At 41.9% G+C, this 25,450-nt stretch overlaps 1 pseudogene; it reads right to left on the reverse strand.

The window, feature by feature from the left end:
- Positions 1-17,998: 17,998 nt before the first annotated feature.
- On the reverse strand, positions 17,999-25,199 carry LOC148210232 (uncharacterized; annotated as a pseudogene).
- Between the last annotated feature and the right edge of the window lie 251 nt (positions 25,200-25,450).

Raw genomic sequence — 25,450 nt, forward strand, 5'->3', positions numbered from 1 at the left:
TCTTATTCGATTTTGTTTCAAAACCTTTTATAAAAATTTTGGTTTGGTTTACTAGTAAAAGAAAAAACAAACAAACATTTTCCAAAATCATTTTTGTTTATTAACAAAATAAAAAATAAAAAAACACCTCCTTTACTCACTTAAGCTAACTCAATCACCAGAATAGAGGTCGCAGAAGTTCTGGTTGTCGCTACACCAGGATGGGTAGCTGGAGTTTGTATTCTTCCTGCCAGGTCGAGCTATGTCGTTGCTGGAAGTCCCGTTGTGTCAGTCACTGCAAGTTGGAGACAATGGCTAGAAAGAAACCCAACGCCACCAAAATGTCCACCTCAGAGTGAGCCTTCAGCAGCTCATCCTTCATGGTGGAGGAAGCAGCCTCCAAGGCAGCAGAGAACTCCTCTTTCTCCCTCGCTGCCAGAGCTTCCCTTCCATCCAGCTCGGCCTTTACAGCTAGAGCCGATTGAATGGAAGCAATGAACGCCTGAGGAAAAACACCAAGAAGAAAATTAGACCGAGCTGCCTGTTAGGTAAATTGAGCAAAAATGAAGACACCAATCTTACCTCAGCGGCGTAGTCGATGGTCTTCTGCAGAACGGACCCCGGGTCACTTACAAATTTGGACGCCCTTCTTAGCCAGCGGTCCAAACTTGCAGCTGAGATGCGGGACACCTGGTCCCTCACCCCAGAACTTGACGGTTCAACTCTGAACCGTGCTGTCACGTCGGACGTCCCGCCCATCCTGGCTTCAGGATCGTCCACCCGATATGCGAAGCTCGCAGGCAGGGCCCCACGAACTCCGACCTCCAAGGGGAGGGTGGTCTTCTTCTTCTTCCTCCTCCGCTTCAGAGGGGCCTGCTCCCTCACCTCCTCGCCCAACGACGAGACGTCCACCGCCTCGGTCTGACCCCTTGGGCGCTTCTCCCGCGAAGGACCCCCAGAAGACTCCACCTCGATTACTGGGGCTGGATCTTCTGAGGCTGGCCCTGCCACAGCAGGAGTTGCGGGTTCCGAACTCTGGGCGGCCTCGAGAGCATGGGCTGGGCCCTAGGACTTGCGTTTCACGTTACTCGCAAATCCGCAAACCATGGCTGCAAAACAAAGGAAAGAAGTCAGCACAAAGTTAGAGGAAAAGGGCGGGTAGCAAGCTCGGCATACCTAATTCGGTGTTCGGCCTTGAGGATTCAATGGGACGAACTGCAGAGTTGTAATCTAGCAGCCCGGACTCAAGCAGCAGCTTGTCGGTCACCAAGGTTCCGACCTTCCTGCCCCTCAGAAAGTGCTCCTTGTAATACTTCAGTGTGTCGAAGGAGGCTTGAGTAAGCTCGGGGACCGATCGGATTGATACTACACAAAGACAAAGTCCGAGTTAGACCTGAATGACAAGAAAGAAAGTTAATCACAAAAAGTAAGAACTACTCCGTACCTAGGTTCCCAAACCTAGTGGGAACGTCAAAGAAGGAACGACCTGACTCGTCCTTTGCAAGTCATTCCCCAGAAGCGTAGAACCACTTCCTCACCCATCCTTTGATGGAGGTCGGCCCCTTAACTATACTTCATGCGCCTTTCCTTGCGCACATATAGTACCGACCAGGCTTCTTGGCTATCCTTTTCGCTTCGAAACACGCGAGAAGCTGGTCAACATCCAACAGCTCGGCCTCTTCACTATCCCGAGCTCGTAACCAAAAAAGGATGGCCAAAGCAAAAATGACACCCCACCCATTGGGGGCCACTTGAGCCGGAGCCAGCCCAGTTCGGAAGAGAAATTCTTGGACGAAAGGGTGAAGGGGAAGTCTGAGGCCGTACTCAAACATTTTGAAGTAGAGAGTGACCCATCCCTCTTGAGGATTGTCAGCTCTCTCCCCCTCCTCCAAAATCCTAAGGAGGATGTTTTCAGGGATAGCAAACCCCCTACGAAGGGATCCGAGGTAGTGCTCGGGTATCCTAGAAGGGTATTCCAAACCCTGACCCGAAGTGGAAGCATCACTATCCTCCCCGTCGTCGGAGAACCTAAAGTTTTCTATCTCCTCGAGCTCGGATTCTAACCTACGAGCTAAATCCTCATTGGATCCTAAGTCGCTGCTAAAAGAGGACGACATGGAAACTATGTTCGAAAAAGAGAGGGAAGAGACCGACCTACCAAGGGTTCGAGCTGCCTTCAGATCGAACTCCAAGAATTCAGGAAGCGTAAGGTATGACCTGAAGGACTGGGGGTATTTATAGCTCCTCGGAAAAATTTCCCCATCGTACATGTGTAATCAACGAGCGGCTAGGATCTTCCCGAAAATTCGAAGCGTCGGAATATTTGAATATTCCGACGATAAATCCACCGCAACAGTTATGTTTTCCCACGACTAGGAAGTCGCCACGTGTCCAAAGCGAGTCGAATGAACTTCTCTGCCAGGTCGAGATCGGACCAGACAGAGAGGGGGCCAATGTTTGGGAGAGAGAATACCCTGGACACGTGGAGGACAACTATTGCTGTTCCAAGATGACTCAAGAGTCATGCCCAGCTCGAACCGTCGAGATTACCACCACTAGCGTTGACAGGTGCTAAGTATGAGGGCCGAGGTGCGACCTGGCCAAGGTCCGATCTACCGGGAAGCTCGGTGGGGGCCGATGTGAGCAACTGTCAGCGGCGTGATTATCGGGTGTAACCGTCGGTCCCGAGATTACCGGGTGTAACCGGCGGTCCCGAGATCACCGGGTGTAACCGTCGCGAGATTAACGGGACTACCACCCATAAGTAGAGGACCTCACTTCACTATGAGGTACGATGATTTTTGACCTCGAACTAAAACTGGGAATCCGACCTATACTGACTTGATCGTCGGAGTGCTCACCTTTTTGTGCAGGTCCGCCCAAGTGTTCAGATCGGTCCGGAGACCGAGTTCGAGCTGCGATCAGAGATACACTGTTGTGCATATCCTTGCATAAACATTTGGCACCGTTTGTGGGGAGTCGACAATCTAAGTCATCCCAATTCTTTTAAACGAACACGCGAGCTAAAATGGTTCAACCAGCAAACTCGACCAATACGGCAGATCGAAGGACTCTAGCTGCCAGCGATGCCCACCAAAGGGAGGTCGGAGCAGCATTGGTACAGGGGCAAGGTCACGACGGCCTAGCAACAGAACCCCTCCGCAGGTCGGCACGAATCACCGCGCCTGTCCTACCACCTGCGCACCCAAGGACATCCAAGGCCACCCGTGGCCGAGGTGGGACCTCTAAGAAGGGCGCCTGGGGTCCAACCTCGGCTCCAACAAGTGAGAACTTTGACGCACTCCAGAGAGAAATGGAGGCAATGCGCACACAAATGCGGTCCATGGAGGAAATGTATAACGAAATGATACTAGCTGCAGGCGCAGGGTTCCGATCTGAAAATCGAGTGACGCGCATTCACATACGCGAGTAAAGGGGTTCCAACCTCGGCCCAGTCGAGGAGGAACATCCCGAAGACAACGAGAGCGAGGGACACACTCGCCAGAGGGGAGACCTCTGTGAGCATCTCAACAGAAAGAGAGGCTCATCCTTCCGAAAAGGACAGTCACCATCCCGCTCACATCGGAGCTCCAACCAGCAGGCTGAATCTTTTCACAACCCAGCAACTCCCGCAGGGATGATCACAAGGGAGGAGTTCGACCAGCTGAGGGGCAAGCTCGATGCTCAGGTTGAGGCCTTAAAGGCCAAATGTGAGCAGAAAGAAGGTCCATTGAACGATGGCGACCTAGGAGAATCGCCTTTCACCTCGGACGTTTTGGAAGCACCGATCCCTCCGAAGTTCAAAGCTCCTACCGTGAAACCTTATGATGGGTCAAAGGACCTAAGGATTATGTTGAGGTCTTTGAGGGCCTTATGGATTTTCAAGCGGCATCAGACGCAATCAAATGTCGCGCCTTTCAGATCGCGCTTACTGGCAGCGCGCGATTGTGGTATCGGAGACTGCCAGTCAGGTCGATCTCGACCTACTTTCAGCTGAGAAGGGAGTTCCTCGCCCAGTTCTCTTCTCGGCATTATGACAAAAAGACAGCGACCCATCTCGCCACCATCAGACAGAAGGAGGGTGAGACGCTGCGAGAATATGTCACTAGGTTCCAGGAGGAGCAATTGAAGGTCGCACACTGGTCCGATGACTCGGCCATGTGCTATTTTCTCACCGGTCTAGCCGACGAAGCCTTCACGGTGAAGCTTGGAGAGGAGGCCCCGGCCACCTTCGCCGAAGTGCTTCAGAAGGCGAAGAAAGTCATCGATGGACAGGAGCTCCTCCGAACCAAAACCGGCCGACCAGAACGAAAGATCGGCCGGGGCAGAAGTGGAAAAGATATAGAAAAGGCAGATCCCAAGTCCAAGGACAAGGGATCCTTCTCCAATGGCCGAGCTGAGTATCGAAGGGCGGAGAACGGACCTTGACTGGTGGTTATGCTGAACGCACGCACTAAGCGTGGTAACAATTATATAGATGCAAGCGCACACCTGTCAGAGTAATATAAAATGGATGGAGTATCCAAGTATCGATCCTCAAGGACTTCTAAATAATTTCCAAACTCTAAAGTTTTAAAGAATAGTGAATGTTGAAATGAGTGATTCTTGTAAAATGGGAAGTGGTCACAAATAATGGTTTTGGATTTGGGATTTGGACTTATAATGATAAAACCTAGCCCGAATTACTTCAAGTTAGCCAACAAAGAATCAAGGACATGCTAAGGACAATATGCATTTTACTTTAGAAACCAACGACTACGCTTCTCACTTGACTTATGTCTAAGCAAGTTCAAAGTCCTAAGACATTCCCTAATATGTCTATTATGAGAGATATCTTAGTTTTAGGATGGAAATAGTCGCAACCTCGGGTTAAGGTCCTATGTCTAAGCTACTTAAGCAGAACCCTTATGTCTAAGGCGCTCCTCTCCTCGGTTTAACCACTCAACAATGCAAATAAGCAACCTTTTCAGTATTGACTTGTTAAGACTTACAGTGGCCTTCTCTAAATCCTAACTTTTTGGGAAAACATGTTGAGCAATGAATGGAAAGCAAAAACACTACTTCTTAGCAACCCTTTTTAGAAATAAAAGGCTAACTATCCATAACCGGGCTAGAGACGGGAATTTAGAAAGACATATTGAAGAAAATACAGCACGTAAAATGGTTGAAATTAGAATGCATGTGTGAAAAACAAAAGTTAACTAACGGAGAGTTTTTATCGGGATTGAGAGTTTCGCCCTTCTCTTTCAAGCAAGGGGGAGTGTCACGTGCTCTTTCCTCCAAAAAAACAACTCTCTTAACTAAAAATAAAGTAAAGGCAAAGGGAAGATAAGCAAAGTGCTAGATTTTTATATATTTGAATAAGTAGAAAATAACTAAGTACAAATGGAAACAAAACAAAGCTCAATAAAAGAATGTAAAGTGCTCGGGATTTAAAAACCAAAAGCAACTAATGAAAGCAACTCAAAAGTACTTAGAAAGCAACAAAGAAACACTAAAAATGATCAAGAGAAGGAAGCAAGGCTTGATGCATTTGGTGGAGAAGCTGCTGGAATTTATAGCTGTGCAGAATTGGTTAGGTAGGTCCTAAAACGATGGTGAATCACCCATTTCCAACTCTTTTGACTGACCAAATCGTGCTCAAACTGATAGTGGAACACTTCTTCTACACGTATGCATCGGTTGGAACCACCAAAACGCATTGGAAGACGCGTTTCATTAAGGGCAAAGTTGGAAGAAAAACTGTTTTCTGCAGCCTTCCCGGGCGCCTGGCGCCTCCCATGTAGGTATTTCCGACTTTTTGCTTCTTTTGATTAATTTGCACTCCCAAATGGTCCTAAAATGTCATAAATACAATATAAGCCAACCACAAACCATAATACATGAATTTTGCATGAATTGAAACTCAAACGACCAAGAAAAATCCGAAACATAGTAAAAACAGCATCTAAAACCTTCTTTTTACGCATGTAAACAAGCGTAATCACACCCCCAAACTTAACTTTTTGCTTGTCCTCAAGCAAAACTTAGCAACTTTAATCAGCTTTCTAACACATGGACAAGGAAAAGCAAAAGCAACCGAGATGTTCAATCATAAATTGTCTCAGGGAGAAGATGTCAAAGCCTACCATTCTATTGCCTTTGTAAGCTTAGTCACTATAAACCAAGTTTGAAATGATAAAAACATTCTCTTTCAAAATCCTTTTTCCTTTCAAAAACAGAAAACGTTTTCAAATACCCCTAAGGAATCTGCACACTCCCTCCTTACACTAAGACTTTTACATCTAAAAGACCGGCTACTAGCCCCTGAGGTTTCCACACACTAACATCGGTTTCAACCACAGCTACTCGTAGAAAGACTTTGAACTAACAGCTAGGTCATAAAATGACGACAATGAGAAACACGAAGTCACTTATCACCATCCTTACTGTTATTTTCAAAGTCAACACCCAACCTAAAACTAAATGGGTGTCTACAGTAGGACTCGGAAATCATAAATACATTTTCTTTAACTCTCATTGTTTTGACCACTCTTTTCTTTCTAACACAAGTCTTTTCCCCACTCTTATTTTCTCTCAACAAGACTCTTTTTACTCTTTTGCAACTTTTGTTTCTTTTTTCTTTTTTTTTTTTTAAGCAAAGTGTTTTTCAACACTTTCTTTTTGTAATAGCATTTGTTTTTCCAACTGACTCTTTTTCAAAAGAAAATAGCATGATTTTTAAAATATAAATAACACTTTATCTTTCTAAAACAACGACTGACACAACGACTATCCCCCTCAAACTTAAGAGAGACAGTGTCCTCACTCGGAAAAGACTTTTGCATCGGATGAAAAAGGCTTAACAGTAAAAAAGACAAGGACTTCCTATATAGGGGCAAAGAAAAAGCTTAAAGTTTGTAAAGATCAAAAAGACATAAAAGAAAATGAGTTTATCAAATAAACAAAGGAAATAGCTCAAAGCTTAGTCAGGCATAGAACAGAAAACTCAACAATCTCTTATAATCATCATCGACATGAAATCACATGCACAGCACAGATGCTTCAAAATAGGCATGTGAACCATCCATGCTTCAAAATCAGCACACATGCTTATAACCATCCTGGCTTCAGGATCGTCCACCCGATCTACGAAGCTCGCAGGCAGGGCCCCACGAGCTCCGACCTCCAAGGGAGAGGTGGTCTTCTTATTCTTCCTCCTCCACTTCAGAGGGGCCTCCTCCCTCACCTCCTCGCCCAACGACGAGACGTCCACCGCCTCGGTCTGACCCCTTGGGCGCTTCTCCCGCGAAGGACCCCCAGAAGACTCCAGCTTGATCACTGGGGCTGGATCTTCTGAGGCTGGCCCTGCCACAGCAGGAGTTGCGGGTTCCGAACTCTGGGTGGCTCGAGAGCATGGGCTCGGCCCTTGGACTTGCGTTTCACGTTACTCGCAAATCCGCAAACCATGGCTGCAAAACAAGGGAAAGAAATCAGCACAAAGTTAGAGGAAAATGAGGGGGTAGCAAGCTCGGCATACCTAATTCGGAGTTCGGCCTTGAGGATTCAATGGGACGAACTGCAGAGTTGTAATCTAGCAGCCCGGACTCAAGCAGCAGCTTGTCGGTCACCAAGGTTCCGACCTTCCTGCCCCTCGGAAAGTGCTCCTTGTAATACTTCAAGGTGTCGAAGGAGGCTTGAGTAAGCTCGGGGACCGGTCGGATTGATACTGCACAAAGACAAAGTCCGAGTTAGACCTGAATGACAGGAAAGAAAATCACAAAAAGTAAGAACTACTCCGTACCTAGGTTCCCAAACCTAGTGGGAACGTCAAAGAAGGAACGACCTAACTCGTCCTTTGCAAGCCATTCCCCAGAAGCGTAGAACCACTTCCTCACCCATCCCTTGATGGAGGTCGGCCCCTTAACTATACCTCCTGCGCCTTTCCTTGCGCACATATAGTACCGACCGGGCTTCTTAGCTATCCTTTTCGCTACGAAGCACGCGAGGAGCTGGTCTACGTCCAGCAGCTCGGCCTCTTCGTTGTCCCGAGCTCGTAACCAAAAAAGGATGGCCAAAGCAAAAATGACACCCCACCCACTGGGGGCCACTTGAGCCGGAGCCAGCCCAGTTCGGAAGAGAAATTCTTGGACGAAAGGGTGAAGGGGAAGTCTGAGGCCGTACTCAAACATTTTGAAGTAGAGAGTGACCCATCCCTCTGGAGGATTGTCAGCTCTCTCCCCCTCCTCCGGAATCCTAAGGAGGATGTTCTCATGGATAGCGAACCCCCTACAAAGGGATCTGAGGTAGTGCTCGGGTATCCTAGAAGGGTATTCCAGACCCTGACCCGAGGTGGAAGCGTCACTATCCTCCCCGTCATCGGAGAACCTAAAGTTTTCTATCTCCTCGAGCTCGAACTCTAACCTACGAGCTAATTCCTCTTCGGATCCCAAGTCGCTGCTAAAAGAGGACGACATGAAAACTATGTTCGAAAAAGAAAGTGAGGAAAGAGACCGACCTAGCAAGGGTTCGAGCTGCTTTCAGATCGAACTCCAAGAATTCAGGAAGCGTAAGGTATGACCTGAAGGACTGGGGTATTTATAGCTCGTCGGAAAAATTTCCCCACCGTACACGTGTAATCAACGAGCGGCTAGGATCTTCCCGAAAATCCGAAGCGTCGGAATATTTGAATATTCCGACGATAAATCCACCGCAACAGTTATGTTTTCCCATGAATAGGAAGTCGCCACGTGTCCAAAGCAAGTCGAATGAACTTCTCTGCCAGGTCGAGATCGGACCAGACAGAAAGGGGGCCAATGTTTGGGGAAGAGAATACCCTGGACACGTGGAGGACCGCTACTGGTGCTCCAAGATGACTCATGAGTCAGGCCCAGCTCGAACCGCCGAGATCACCACCACTAGCGTTGACAGGTGCTAAGTATGAGGGCCGATGTGCGACCTGGCCAAGGTCCGATCTACCGGGAAGCTCGGTGGGGGCCGATGTGAGCTACTGTCAGCGGCGTGATTATCGGGTGTAACCGTCGGTCCCGAGATTACCGGGTGTAACCGTCTCGAGATTAACGGGACTACCACCCATAAGTAGAGGACCTCACTTCACGATCAGGTACGATGATTTTTTACCTCGAACTAAAACTGGGAATCCGACCTATACTGACTTGATCGTCGGAGTGCTCACCTTTTTGTGCAGGTCCGCCCAAGTGTTCAGATCGGTCCGGAGACCGAGTTCGAGCTGCGATCAGAGATACACTGTTGTGCATATCCTTGCATAAACAATGTATGTGAATCAAAAATAAATATGCATAAGAGATTAATAAGATTAGCGAGATTATAATTGTATTTATGTAACAAAATTAACAATACTACTTTAGTAATTAGATAAATGTTGTGAAATATGGTAATTGTAATGGTAGCATTATTTGAGTATTTATAAAGTTTCAAACATTTTATACAAAGTTTTATTTTAAGGTAATTAACCAAGTAAAGCCCCATATTACCTTTATTTTACTCTTTATTTTTCTACCTTAATTAAATTAACTTAATTGGGGGAATATAGAAAGTTTTACTTTACTCATAACCATGATTAGGCAATATAATTCACCTTCCACTAACCATGATTAGGCAATATAACCCACCTTCCACCCAAGAGACACATGTAGTAATTAAGTTAGTTAGGAAGACCAAAAAAACACTAACAATCCCATTAAGTAATTGGCCATGCATGAGGAGAGAGAAGAAGTTTGTTCCATCTTCCAAGATTCATGTTTGTTTCATCTTCCAAGCCATTCTCCTTAAGTTACCTATGTTTGTTTCATTCATTTTCCTCCGAGAACATTTCTAAACAAATCTGAAAATTTCCTCTCAATCATCTATCCTATGTTTTAAATCACACCTTAGAGGAGTTGTGGTTGCTTTTCCAAGTCCCTTCAAGGATCGTTCATCGCGGTTTTGTCTTTTCGGTAAGAACGGTTTCTTTTAGTCTAGTTTTGTAAGTAGATTTTTCCTAATAATTTTTATAGAGCCTAAGCATGTTCATATCCATTTTCTAAGGTTTCCATCATCATTTCAAGCTCTCTCAGTTGCTGTAAATTTTCTCTTTTTATTCTTTACGGTAGAGAGGAAAACGCATCAACGGTAAGCATCATTCTTCCTTGTGTAAATTATTTTAAGGGTTCATTATTAGGATAAAATAGGTACTGTTTAGGCCTTATTTTTGTTGATTTGAGATCTGAAAATCTGAATTTAAAAGGTCCTAAAAATGTTCATAAAATTGGGTTTTTAACGGTTTATATTATTTTCATAGTTTTAGCTTGTTTAGTATCAAATTTTGGATTGTTAATTCTGAATTTTTGAGACCATGACCAGCACCTTTAATTGTGAAAACTAACCTAAAATGTATTTGAATGCATTCAAATTGATTTTTATGATTAGTTTTGCCTACGGTTTAAAATTGTGAAAACTAGTGCTATGTGTTTTCTCTAGTTTTTTTGTAAATTTGCAAAATCAGTAAATTGTTTTTATCGATATTATAGTATATAAATCAGAGGTTAATATGAAGATTTAAAATTACTTTTCACAAATTTATATATATATTTTATGATTATTATGGACTAGGTTAATTATTAAGTGATTTCTACTAGTAGAATAGTGAACATATCTAGTTATGAGAACTTATTAGAGAAATCTTAGTTTAGGTAATTGAGTCCTAATTTTAGTTGTGTTAATTGTTATTAGGAAGCTTTAAGGAATTTCCTTTAGTTTACGAAGTTCAGGTAAGTGGATTCTATCATAAGTTACCGTCTTGTATGTTTTGTTGTATTATTGTTTGATTGTAAGTGAATTATGTTATGTGTTGCATTGTTTTGTTATTGAATTATGTTATTCATGTTGCTTAAATATATTTTGTTATTGAATGGTAATAGTGGTTAAATTTTATGTATTACAAAGCATGTTATGATTCTATGGCTTTCTCATGTCATTTTAAGTATGTTTAATAGCAAATCATGTTTAGGTAAAGCATGACATAATGTGTGATGCATTGCATTCATAGTGAAGTCAGTAGTCTTATGTGTCATGGATTTAGGTAAGATTAATGTTATGCATGAAATACCCAAATTAAGCAGTTATGCTATGCAGCTAGATGTATGATATGACATGTATGGTTTCTGCTAAAGGCTGGGCCTTAGGAAACAAATTAGTTCATGTTAATGGTATTTATGGGGGGTAATTACCCTATAAATATTACATGCGGAATTTACGGTTATGGTATGGGGTATTTCTGTATAGCATGGCGCCAAATTAAGGATTTAGATATGTAAGTTTATGTTAGCAAGCACAAGTATGTTAAGTTAAGTTGTTCGTTGGTTTATATGTTAGGTTGAGGTATGCATGCATATAAGCATGATGTGTGTGTTTGAGCATGAAAGGTTCCTTATGATGAGAACTACTTACTGAGTATTTTTTTTTATACTCATACCATGTTGTTTCAATTTTTTTACAGATAGTTATATAGTTGACGAGAATAACGTCGAGGATGACCTGGGCATTGACGAGGAGGAGATATGAGACACAGTTGAATTTTATTTATAATCTATACTTTTAATTATGACTATACCACATTTTTACTTGTTTTATTTAAGGATAATAACTTTGTGATTTCCGCTGCTAAAGATTTATAAGTTAAGTCTTATTAAGTTATCATTTTCATTTTTAGATGAAAATACAAGTTTTTATCTTATTTTATTTTAATGAAATTATGTTTTATGAGTAATTATCTCAATATTATATTATTAATGGCATATAAAAATTGGGGTCATTACAGATACCTTGTATAATATCTTTTGCAATGCCTTTCATACATCAAGGAAATTGCGAGAGGCATTAGACAAGGAGTACAAGCTAGAAGATGGTAGAACTAAGAAATTCCCTGTAGTAAAATTCTTAGATTATAAAATGGTTGATACCAAGTTGCTAGTCAATCAATTGGAAGAGTTGCAAATTATCATTAGTGATTTGCAAAGTTAAGGATTGGTCATTAATGAACCATTTCAAGTTTGCTGCTATGATTGAGAAATTGTCTTCTTCGAGAGAGAATTCAAATATTATCTCAAACACAAGCGAAACGAGTTGTCTATGGAGAATCTTATTGTTAAACTCCACATTGAAGAGGAAAAAAGAAAGGGAGAAAAAGAGCAACATAAATTTAAAGCTAATGCATAATTCTAAAGCTTCAAGGCATCATCCTAAGAACATAGATACTTGATGTACGGATGATCGAGAGATGAACATAGATACTTGATTCCAAGGCTTGAAAAAAACTCTTTAAACTTTACATTATCAGATTGTCGCCCATTATTAGTAATCAAGGTGTATGGAATGCCAATCCTGGAAACCATATTCGTCCTCGTTATCTTTACCTTCATTATTGTTCCTATTGGTTCGACTTCTATCCACTTGATGAAATAGTCTATCGCAACAATAGTAAATTTAGGTTGACCTTTTCTTTTAGGTAGTTGTTCGATCGATTCAATTCCCCATCGAGCAAATAGCCTGGGACTTGAGATTGGTGAGAGTTGTTTTGGTGGTTGTCTCAGTATATTTGCCAACCTCTGAATATTTGTCACATTTTTTAATGAACTTACTGTAGTCTGCACTAAGTTTTGGCCAATAATACCCTTGGTGAATTACTTTGTCATTAACAAACGTGCTTTAAATGATTTTTGCACACACGTTCATGGATTTCCCTTATAACATATTTTCTTCTCTTAGGATCGAGACACTTGTCACATTTTTTGAAGAACTTCTTGTAGTCTGCACTACTGTTTGGCCAATAATATCCTTGGTGAATTACTTCGTCAGTAACGAACGTGCTCTAAATTATTTTTGCAAATACGTTCATAGATTTCCCTTATAACATAATTTTCTTCTCTTGGGATCCAGTCACTGGACCAACGACAATGAAAAACATCTCTTGAAGAGCTTTCCTTCTTGAATCACATAATGGGGGACTACTTTTTGCCCGAGTTTTCGATCTTCTGTTCGATTATCCAGATTACTCCTTCAAAAAAAAACTCTATGATATTAACCATTCAACGGCAAGATCAAACTTCGATATCCATGTATTCAGATTCAGTTTCATAAGTTGATGCTAGGTTTGGCAGAGCGTTTAGCATTTGAGTGTACCAACTTTAGAATTTGTCGAATTGTAAAATCTATAAATTGGGTAAGGTCTTCTCGAACCTTATTTATATGTTTACCCATTTCGTTGTATACTAAAATTCCTTGGTGACTTAATTCACAATCAACTGTGAGTGACTCAGAACATGCAAAAACGCATTCTCATTCCTCTAGCCATTCTTAGCCCTGCAAGAAGTGCTTCTTACGTCACTTTATTGTTCAATGTTAAAAAACTAAACCAAAGTATGTATTCGAAGCAGGCTCATTCGCGTGGTTATAACAAGACCCTTGTTGTACAACCTTTTTCGTTCAATGATCCATCAACATACAATGTCAATTGTTGTTTGCGAAGTATTAAGAGTCAATTCGAAGACAAAGTGTATAATCACTTGAACTTTCAAAGCTATTCTGGACTTAAAATTAATGTCCTAATCACTTAATTCAATCACCCCATCTCATCAATCTTCTTGAAGTTTCCAACTTTTGGAAGACTTATCTTAAAAGGGAAGTTAGTTAGTATTATCACTCTATGCACCTGAATATACGAACATAGACGGCACGCCGAAGTAACCAGCGCTAGTGCTAACTTCTTTAAGCTCGGATATCTGATCTCTGCATCAATCATAGACTTGGTTGTACAATATATCGGACATTTTCGACCATCGTCATTCTTGATTAAAACTAAACTGACTGCAGTTTCCAATACTTCCAAATAAAGGAATAAGTTGTCCCCTAGGTAGGTTTTGGTAACAGCGACGAGGAACCGAGATATGCCTGTAATTGATCGAAGGTTTCTTGACAACCCATACTCCACTCAAACTAGCCTTTTTTTCGTAATACCTCGAAGAATAGTAAACATTAGTTGATCGAGAGACAAACCAATTTAACACTGCTATTTGTCTATTTAAGCATTAGAGCTATTTGAGGTTTTTCTGGTGTTCCATGTCTCTAACACCTATAATTTTATCAAGATTAAATTCCATACCTTGCTGGTTGCCCATAAAACCCGAGAATTTCCTTGAAGATACTCCAAAGACGCATTTCGTTAGATTTAACTTCATTTTAGAACGTTTGAAGACCTTAAAGGCTTCCGTTAAATTATTTATATGAAGTTCCAATCTTTTACTTTTGACTAGTATAACATACACGTAAACTTCCATATTCCGACTTTTTTTTAAACATCATGTTAATCATTCAGGGATAAGTCGCACCTAAATTCTTTAAATCGAAAAGCATTAATTTATAAAAATAAAGGGGTTTTCTTGGGCTGAGTAACCCTTTTTCCAATCAAAACTTAATTTTGCCTTACGTTTGAAAACTTAAGCTTTCTATAATTTTTATTACGTCATTTTTTGTGTGAAACTATATATTTACCCTTCTTCAAATCATTTTTCTTCTTAAATCACCCCTCTCCCTATTTTCTCTCTCTTGCTGCAATTATTTCTCTATTTTCTTCTTCTCTCTCCTTCTCCATCTTTCTCAATTTTTTCTACGATTTTCTCTCGAAATCTTTTGCAAAAAATTGTCAATGTTACAAATGGCTTACAGAGGATGTCTAAGGAAATTAATTACGTATTAGTTTTTATAGGTCACAACAATTGAGTTTTTTATTTAACAGGAAAAAGAAAAAAATTTAATTTAACCAATATGAGTATTAATTAGAATTGGAAAAATGCATAAAGAAATAATCTTGAGGGTTAAAATGTAAGGAAAGGGAAATCCCAAATTATTACAAATTAATAAATAATAATAACAATAATAAATAATAAAGAAAGAAAAGGAGGTCTCAGTGCACTGCACTCCTTCCTTCTATGAGAAATCGTCCAATATAGGCAACGTACAACAAACAATGAGATCCCAATGCGCCAATAGTGTAGATTTCTCTCATTCTCACTCAAAGAATCTCCTTCTTACTCAAATCCTTCTTGCTCTCGCTCAAATCCTCACAATCTCACTCAAATCCTCTCGATCTTGTTCAAATCCTCTTGATTTCGCTGAGATCCTTTCGATCTCGCTCATTTCTCTCTCGATCACGCTCAAAATTGGATGTGTCGACAGAGCAAGAAGTCTAATAAGAATTGTCGCAACATCATCGCGACGCGGAGCGGCCGACAGTATCCCCTGAAGGGTCTCTTTCGAGATAGGGGTTTGGAGTCGCCACCAATCATATACGAGGTGTGATTGGTCACCTATTTAAAAAAACAGACAAGATGGTCTGCGAAAATAGAGTTTTAGTTCGGAAGTCGATTTGTGTGTAGGGAACGTGTTAGCACCCCACAACACCCGTTCGAAAACGGTACCACATTTTATCATAAATCATCCTATTGTTTTACTTGGTCTGGAAAGAAAATAATTTTGTATTTTTGTTTAAATATCTCACAGTTTACTAATTCATATTTTGCAATAAAATATGAACCCAATAATTGTGAGTGACACGAAGGCCATTAAGAAAAAGTTTATCACCTCGGGAATATTGGAAATTCCAATTTCCGTCCTTGGAGTTTTTGAAAAAATAGAAGAAGAAAAATAAATAAATAAATAACAATTCCCTTGGAGAGGCTTGATCTTGGGCCTTGGATGTGAATACCCGAGTCTTTAGCCACTAAGCCATGTTTTGCTTTATAACTTAATTTCTTTTGAAAATAAAACCTTTGAAAATTTTATTTCTAAAATAAAAATGGAAATCTTATCTTTGTTTAAAGACTTTAATTTTAAACAAGATTTCCTTACAAAAAAAAAATCCGTTTTAGAAAAAAAATTAATTTCTTTCAAAATTTTACTTTTTTCAAAGACAAAACAAAACAAGCATTTATCAATTTTTTAAATTAGCATTTAAGTTTTTTGGTATTTAAAAAAAAAAACTGTTAGTTTTAGTTTTAAGAAAAAAAAAATACTTCTTTCTCCACCTCTGTTCGTCGAGTCCGAGGTCTTCACGCGAGTCGTCGGAGCTTTACACAAGGGTCGTGGGTCGCGGAGTTGTTGTGCGCGGGCTGGATCCGGAGCCAGGAGGTTCGCTGGTCGGAGATTGCTGCAGGGGGAAATCACCGCTGTTCGTGTCACGCCGCCGTTGCTGCCGGGCCGCCAGGCTGGAGCTGCTGCGCAGGGAAGGTCGTCAATCGCCGGTGAAGGTGCTCGGGTTGAATCCGGCGTGTCGCGGCGCAAGGTTGCCGAGGGCGCGGATCGGGTGCCGCCGTCGTGGGCCTTACTCGTCGGAGTACGGCCGGAGTTGGTAGCTGATGGTGGCCGGATCTGAAGCTGCCGGGCTTGCGGGGTGCCGCTGCAGGTGTCGTCGGGCTGGAAGCTGCTATCAAAATGGATGAGGAAAGAACTAGAATGCGAAGAGATGAGTCTGAAGGTGATGAAGAAGAGGGATACGGTGGGTTGTACAGAGAGAGAAAGAAGAATGGGATTTAAGAGAAACAAAGTTTTTTTTCTCTGACTTCAAGCCCTCTTCCCCCCTTTAACTCTCTTTTGCATCCTCTTAAATACATCACTGGGCAACGGTATAATATGCTAAAAAAAGTAACTTAGAGGTAAAAGGGGAACAAACTGGAAAAGAAAGTAGGCCTTTGACGAGGCAAAAAAAACTTAAAAAAAAAAAAAAATCTTTTAAAAACGTTTTTTATTCTTAATAATTAAAAAAAGTTAATATTTGCTAAAAATAAACTTTACCTTAAAACACAATTAAACATAAAAGCTTAGCCTAAAATCCAAATTAAAGATAAAATAAAACAATAAATAAATAAACAATGTAGTCGGGCCAAATACGGTGTCTACAGCTTGCCCCCTTTTGTGTACTCTTGCGGAACTAAAAGGGTAGACAAAGGCAAAAAGACAAAGTATTGGGAAGACGAAATTTTTATTTTAAAGCTCAAGACAGTGGATCTTTCTTGATAGGTACGATGCAGCAGACCTGTGTTTTAACTAAAGATAAAAGTAATGGGAATGGACCTGGCTTGACATAGGCTTCGATCACGACTTTTGACCGGGATCGATTGAATCAAACAGGAAAATTAAAGTAACGGACCTGGCTTGACACAGGCTTCGACCAGGCTTGACCGGGTTTAATTTAAACGACAGGAAAAAGAGGATAAAGGACCTGGCTTGACCTAGGCTTCGACCAGGCTTGACCGGGTTCGATTAACCAAACAGTAAAAGTAAAGATAACGGACCTGGCTTGACACAGGCTTCGACCAGGCTTGACCGGGTTCGATTTAACCAACAAGAAACTAAAGATAACGGACCTGGCTTGACACAGGCTTCGACCAGGCTTGACCGGGTTCGACTTAACGAAAAAGTAAAGACGTTTACTCGAGCGAAAAGCAAAGTCACAAAGCTCAAAGAAAAATGAAAGAAACATGCTCTTGAAGCATAATAACAAAAGGGAAAATCAACCTTAAAAAGAAGAAAGCGAAATCAAATGTTTTAAAAATAAATTTGGGATTGTTGAAATAGCCCGATCACTGCATTTTCCTTTCTAAATAAACTTTCAGTAGGCAAAACGATAACAACTTTGCCCCATACTTGCCCGACTGGCCTTTATAGAATGATCGTCCAATAGCAGGGCGGAGTCCATTTTGAGTTTCCCGCACCCCTTAATTTCGATAGCACTTAGTCTTGGATAGTTCGAATAACCATCATTTAATAAGTAGATGCGTAAGGAAAGGCAAATGAAGAATGGACTTTATGACGAGGTACATGTCTCAAAGATACGATTCTTATTCGTATACTACAACAAAGAGTGGAAATTAAGCAAAATACTGAGATCAAAGTGAGACTCTCCAATACATTTAGTCAACTTCTGTACAACATTGTCTGATCTTCTAACGATACAACCATTGAGAAATTATGCATAATACTTTCGGACATGGTCTGAACTGACTGGATTTGCCAACTCGTCGCCGTCCATGTTGATCAGAACTAGTGCTCCTCCGGAGAAGGCTTTTTTCACCACGAATGGTCCTTCATAATTCGGGGTCCATTTGCCTCGGTGATCTTTCTGAAATGGGAGAATTCTTTTAAGAACCAAATCTCCCTCTCTGAATCTTCTTGGCCGTACCTTCTTGTCATAGGCCTTCATCATCCTTCTTTGATAGAGTTGTCCTCTGCATAATGCTGTCAATCTCTTTTCTTCCACAAAGTTCAACTGCTCGTAGCGTCTTTGAACCCATTCGGCCTCTTGTAACTTAGCCTCCATGAGAACCCGCAGAGATGGAATTTCAACCTCAACGGGAAGAACGGCTTCCATGCCATAGACTAAAGAAAATGGCGTTGCCCCAGTTGATGTACGGACTGAGGTGCGGTAACCATGCAAGGCAAACGGAAGCATTTCATGCCAATCCCTGTAAGTTACAGTCATCTTTTCAACGATTCTCTGTATGTTTTTGTTGGCAGCTTCTACTGCCCCATTCATCTTAGGCCAGTAAGGTGTTGAGTTGAGATGCTTGATTTTAAACTGCTCGCAGAGCTCGATCATCATTTTATTGTTTAAATTCCTTGCATTATCGGAAATTATGGTTTTAGGAGGACCATAACGACAGATAATCTCTTTCTTAATGAATTTGATGACAACTCCTTTTGTCACATCTTGATAAGAAGCTGCCTCTACCCACTTGGTAAAATAATCTATGGCTACCAAGATAAACCGATGCCCGTTTGATGCTTTAGGTTCGATGGGACCTATTACGTCCATGCCCCACATAGAAAAGGGCCAAGGAGCTGTCAAGGTATGCAGATGAGAAGCAGGGGCATGAAATTTGTCTGAATAAATTTGACATTTATGGCACTTACTTGCATATTTAATGCAGTCTGTTTCCATTGTCAACCAGTAATAGCCAGTTCTCAAAATTTGTCTAGCCATCATATGCCCATTTGCATGAGTGCCACATATCCCTTCATGAATTTCCTCCATACTCTTATTGGCCTCTATTTTCTCGAGGCATCTTAGGAGAACCATGTCGTGGTTTCTCTTGTACAGGATCTCTCCATTTAATAAAAAATTTGCTGCCAACTTGCGAATGGTGCGTTTATCATTTTCTGAGGCGCTGAGAGGATACTCTTTGCGCTTGACGTACTGCTTGATGTCATGAAACCACGGTTTGCCATCAAACTCTTCCTCAATACTCATGCAAGAGGCTGGGACGTCTATTTTCTCAATTTTAATCGGTTGAATCTCCTCGTTGAGTTCTATACTGAACATAACTGCTAATGTTGCCAGTGCATCTGCCATCTGATTGCTTTCTCTTGGTAAGTGATCGAATGAGATTTCATCAAACTCCTGCGCCAATTCTGTTATAAGTTGTTTGTAAGGCAGCAATTTGGTGTCTCTTGTTTCCCAATCTCCTCTTAATTGATAAACCACTAGCTTAGAATCTCCAAAGACCTTGAGTTTCTTAACTTTCATATCCACAGCAGCTTGGATACCCAGAGAACATGCTTCATACTCAGCCATATTATGCGTGCAGTCGAAACATAATCTAGCGGTAAGAGGAAACAAATTTCCTTCGGGAGCTATTAATATTGCCCCTATCCCATGACCTAGCTCGTTAGAAGCACCATCAAACATCATAGTCCATGCTTGTGGGTCTAAATTTTCTTCATCTGTGGTTATGGTGGAGATATACTCGTCTGGGAAGTCGAACTTCATTGCTTCATAGTCGTTTATGGGTTGTTGGGCTAGGTAGTCAGCTAGAGCACTCCCCTTAATTGCCTTTTAAGTTACATAGACAATATCGTACTCGGATAAGAGTACTTGCCATCTTGCAATTTTACCCGAGAGTGATGGCTTTTCAAAAATGTACTTTATGGGGTCCATTTTTTAGATGAGCCATGTCGTATAATACAACATATATTGTCTAAGACGATGGGCAGCCCAAGCTAGAGCACAACAAGTCTTTTCTACAGGAGAGTATCTAGTCTCGCAATCGGTGAACTTCTTACTTAAGTAGTATATGGCCTGCTCCTTCCTGCCTGAATCATCATGCTGCCCCAGCACACATCCCATGGAGTTTTCCGTCACCGTGAGATATAAAATGAGGGGTCGACCTGAAGTTGGTGGCACAAGAATTGGAGGACTCTGCAAATATTGCTTAATCTTGTCAAATGCTACTTGGCAATCCCCGCCCCATATCCCGTCGTTGTTCTTGCGGAGCAATTTGAAAATGGGCTCGCAAGTTGCCGTCAGGTGGGAAATGAATCTTGCGATGTAATTGAGTCGTCCTAAGAATCCTCTGACTTCTTTTTGTGTTTTGGGAGGTGGCATCTCTAGAATTGCTTTGACTTTATCAGGATCGACTTTAATGCCTTCCTGGCCTACTACAAAGCCGAGATGTTTCCCAGAGGTTACCCCAAATGTGCACTTATTGGGATTGAGTTTTAGCTGGAATTTCCTCAATCGCTCAAATAGCTTTCTTAGGACAAGTGTATGCTCTTCTCCTTGCCTTGACTTGGCGATCATATCATCTACATAAACCTCAATTTCTTTGTGCATCAAGTCATGAAATAGGGTAACCATAGCACGCTGGTAGGTTGCCCCAGCGTTCTTTAGCCCAAATGGCATAACTTTATAGCAAAAGGTGCCTCATAGTGTAATGAATGTGGTTTTTTCACGATCTTCAGGTGCCATCTTGATCTGGTTGTATCTTGAGAATCCATCCATAAAAGAGAAAGTAGAGAAACCGGCAGTATTGTCTACCAACACATCAATATGAGGAAGCGGGAAGTTGTCTTTTGGACTCGCACGATTCAAATCCCTGTAGTCCACACACATTCGTACTTGTCCATTTTTCTTCGGTACTGGGACTATGTTTGCAACCCACTCTGGATAATTAGATACTGTAAGGAAACCAGCATCAATTTGTTTCCTTACTTCGTCCTTTACTTTGATTAACATATCTGGTCTCATTTTCCGTAATTTCTGTCTCACAGGCTTGCACTCTGGGTTGATTGGCAACTTGTGGACCACAATGTCTGTGTCTAAACCAGGCATGTCTTGATAAGACCAAGCAAATACATCAGCAAACTCATGAAGTAATTCTATTAACTTCTTACGACTTTCTAAAGACATGTTCGTGCCAATTTTTACTTCTTTGACCTCGGCTTGCGATCCCAAGTTAACTATCTCAGTTGACTCCCCATGGGGTCCCAACGTCTTTTCTTCTTCTTCCAACATTCTTAACAACTCAGCTGATGGCTCATCAATTATTTCCTCATCCGACTCGACATTGTATATCGGTGTGACAAGCTTGTATCTTGAATTATTATCACATTCGATCTCAGTATTACTGCTTAAAACATAATGAGGGAGAGAGGAAAAGGAAAGGAAACAAATGAATATATTGACCCAACAGGAAAGAGCGAATGACAAAATGAAACAAAGATAAAGTGAACGAAAAACTTTATTGATTTTGAAGAAAAGAAAAAGAAACGAACATACAGGAAATTGTAAGCTCGGAAATTGAGTAAAAAGAGGGTAGAAAATAATAACAATAAAATTACTTTGAAATGTTATGGAAAGATGGTAATTCTAACACGGTCCAATTGCTAAGCTCGAAACCATCTGGGCACGGGAAAACAAAAGGGCCAGACCGCTCTTCTTCTTTGTCTACTAAGGCTACAACTGTAGAGTCTTCGTGGTCATTCTGATTGATTACCCCAGCACTCCTAAAAGAACAACATAGAGGTGGGACAGTCCTGCCTGGGTAGTCTCGCTCTTCATTCTCAAATCTGATCAAGCGCTTAGTTTTCTCATGGTTTTGCACTCTGACGAAGTCTTTTCTGCTTGGCTTGTACCCCAACCCAAATCTTTTTGTGTTATTTGCCATCCTTAGCATTTTGTCCAAATTGCCCCCATCTTTCTTAAAGGTAGCGTTTAATAAGTGTGGACTAGGTTTCCCACTTTTCCCATGTAAGGTTGTTGCATTTGCAATCTCAAATGACTGGAATGAAGATTCATGAGCCTCTTCTGCTGCCTCTACATAAGGCATCGAAGCGAGTTTTGAAACCAGAATATCCTCCTGTCCCAATATGATCACCAACTTCTGATCAACTGCAAATTTAATTTTTTGATGCAAAGTGGATGGGACTGCTCCTGCCGAATGTATCCAAGGTCGCCCCAGCAAGAAACTGTAGGCTGATGTTATGTCCATAACTTGAAATGTTATATCAAAAGTGCAAGGACCTATTTGGATCGGGATCTCAATGTCCCCAACAACGGCACTGCGGGCTCCATCAAATGCCCTTACTATCACAGTGCTCGGCCTCGTATGAGAGATATCAACAAGTAATCTCTCTAGTGTGGACCTTTGCATTATGTTTAACGACGATCCGTTGTCAACAAGGACCTTGGCTACCAGGAAGTTTTTACACTTCACTGAGATGTGGAGAGCTTTGGTGTGTCCTGTACCCTCCGGTGGTATCTCCTCATCAGTAAAGGTGATGGAACTGGACGCAGTTATATTTCCCACAACACTGCTCAGATTGTCCACTGTGATGTCTTGAGATACAAAAGCTCGCTTCAATACCTCCAGTAATGTGTTCCGATGCGCCTCGGAGGATAGCAGCAAAGATAAAATAGAGATCCTTGCTGGTGTTCGGCCCAATTGTTCAATAATCTTGTACTCACTCTGTTTGATTAGCTTAAGAAACTTCTGAGTCTCTTCCTTGGACACCGGTTGTTTTGGGCTCACATCCTTTATCACAACTGCCTCCTGAAATTCATCATAAATGTCTTCACCGAGCTTGGCCTTCCCCTTTTTATCTTGTTCTACCTTTTCATTTTTCTTTTCGCTTGCTTTCTCTTTTTTATTTGTACTGTTGGGCTCATTCGTGTGCTTTAGCAAGCTCTCTGGAGTATAGCACGTCCCAGTTCGTGTCATACCTCCCCCTCTGGTAATATTGTCGACTGGGAGTGAGGAAGATTGTGCCTCTTGACCAACAGTTACTTTGCACTCATATTTCCAAGGCACTGCTTTGGAACTGCTATACTCGAACGGAGCGGGGACCTGGATAGTGATGGGCCTCCAGCTGTTGCTGGGTACCTCAGGCTTTTCACGATACAATACCATGAGAGGTTTTGGCTAATAAGCAGCGCTTGAGCTTTCAGCAGTTGAAACATACTCTACCACATCTATCCTTTGTTCCTGGTGAGATTGAGTAACTGTGAGGATTTTCAAGTCCAGCAACTCTTGTACTTTCTCTTTAAAACAACTGCACTGCTCGAGAGGATGACCTCTTGCCCCAGCGTGGTACGGGCATGTCAGGTTTTCATCATATCTTTCACACCTGATATCTGGGCAGAGATGCTCCATGGACATATACCCGTGGCTCCAAAGGATTTCAAATAACTCCTGCATAGGAGTTGTAATTTCTGATACTTTACTCCTTGATTTGATCCCTTGACATTCAACTGCATTTATTTGTACATTCTTATGGTTTGGCAGCGGATTGTTTTTCACATCCGGACCATTTTCTTTCTTAAAGGTCAGCCATCCTGCCTTGATCAACGCTTGGACTCTGTACTTAAGTGCTGTGCAATTTTCTGTAGAATGCCCGATAGCTCCTGCGTGGTAATCACAGCGGGCGTTTGCATCATACCATCCTGGGTACGGTGGCTGGATCGGATCCACGGGTACCGGTGCCAGTTGATTATTCTGAAATAACTGGGGCAGGAGCTCAGTGTAAGTCATTGGAATTGGGTCAAACTGGGATTGCTTACGTGTCGATCTGTTGTTTTGCTGCCCCTGAGTATAAACGGTATTTTGCTGGTAACCCCTGGGCTGGAAGCCTTGACTTGCTGGAGGTCTAAAATTCTGAGAGGCAGTATACTGGAAAGTAGCGTTATTCACGTACGGTTGGTTATATCCGTATGGTGACGGGTAATAATATGGAGCATATCGCTGTGTTTTACCATATGGTGGTTGCCTCCAAACGTGTCGGTCGGCGCCTACCATTTGCACCTCACCTTCCTTTTTCTTCGAGGATGTCGCCTTCTTTGTGGTTGACGATTCTCCAACAGTGCTGGTTATTCGACCATGCTTAACCTCGTATTCAATTCTTTCTCCAATAGTCAAAATATCGAAGAAGCTCGTAGAAGCACTTCCTATCATCCGATCATAAAAAGGATGTTTTAGGGTGTTAATGAACATGGAAGATAGTTCTTTATCAGTCAAATGAGGCTGGACCTGAGCAGCTGTATCCCGCCATCTTTGAGCGTACTCCTTAAAGCTTTCTGTGGTTTTTTTCTCCATCCTCTGCAGATCTAAGCGGTTGGGCGCCATATCTATGTTATGTTTATACTGCTTTAGGAAGGAATCAGCCAAATTCTTCCACGAACCAACATGGGCGCTGTCTAAATGCATGTACCAACGGGAAGCCGGGCCAGACAAACTATCTTGAAAACAGTGTATCAATAGCTTGTCATTCTGGATATACGCTGCCATCTTTCTACAGTACATGATAAGATGGTTCTTAGGACAAGAAGAACCATCGTACTTCTCAAACTCTGGAATTTTGAACTTTGGAGGGATGACTAGTCCCAACACCAAGCATAGTTGGAAGGCATCAATGTTGCCAAAAACATCTGTTCCCTCTACTGCTCGCAGTCTTTCCTCCAGAACCTCTAATTTCTCACTGCTAAGGGCCTCCTATCTTTCTGGGTCCTTATTTGCTTGAGGACCACCCAGATTAAGGACTGTAGGCGGCGCCATGACTTGCTCTGGCTCTTGAAAAATAATGCCGGCTGGAGCTTGCGGAGCTCCCCTGACCAACGGAGGTGGGAACTGCCCAGCCGGAATATCATAAAAAGGGTTGTACGTTGTGTATTGAGGCATAAATCCCTTTGTCATTGGCCTGAAAGACGGTCCCGCTGGCCGAAAAGATGGCTCAAAACCTGACGGGAACTGAGGGGTTGGTGGCTCATGGATTGGATTGCTAGTTTCTGCAATCGTCTTCCCCTTTTCAAGGGCGAGGAGGATGGCATCTAACTTCTCTCGCAGCTCTTCAATATCCTTCCTCGTTTTTTCCTGTTCGGCTTTACGGTCATCTTCCATTTTTATTTTCATCCTAAGCCTTGTGCGATACCTATGGCGTGGCGCCGGTGAGCGAGCTATCTTGACCAATCCCTTTTCGTTTTATGAAAAAGAGAGTATAAATAAAATAAAAAACTAGATAAAAAAATTGAGAAAATGAAAGTAAGCTCAAGGTTTTATTAAAAAAAACAAAATAATTGTGTCGAACTTGAGCTAAATGCTTATATCCTTATATTGGAAATAAATTAAAGCAGAGCCTCAGTAAAAATGTC

This window comes from Momordica charantia, assembly GCF_013281855.1.
Source record: "Momordica charantia cultivar OHB3-1 chromosome 7 unlocalized genomic scaffold, Mcharantia_2.0 BLBB01000007.1, whole genome shotgun sequence".
NCBI classification, from domain to species: Eukaryota; Viridiplantae; Streptophyta; class Magnoliopsida; order Cucurbitales; family Cucurbitaceae; genus Momordica; species Momordica charantia.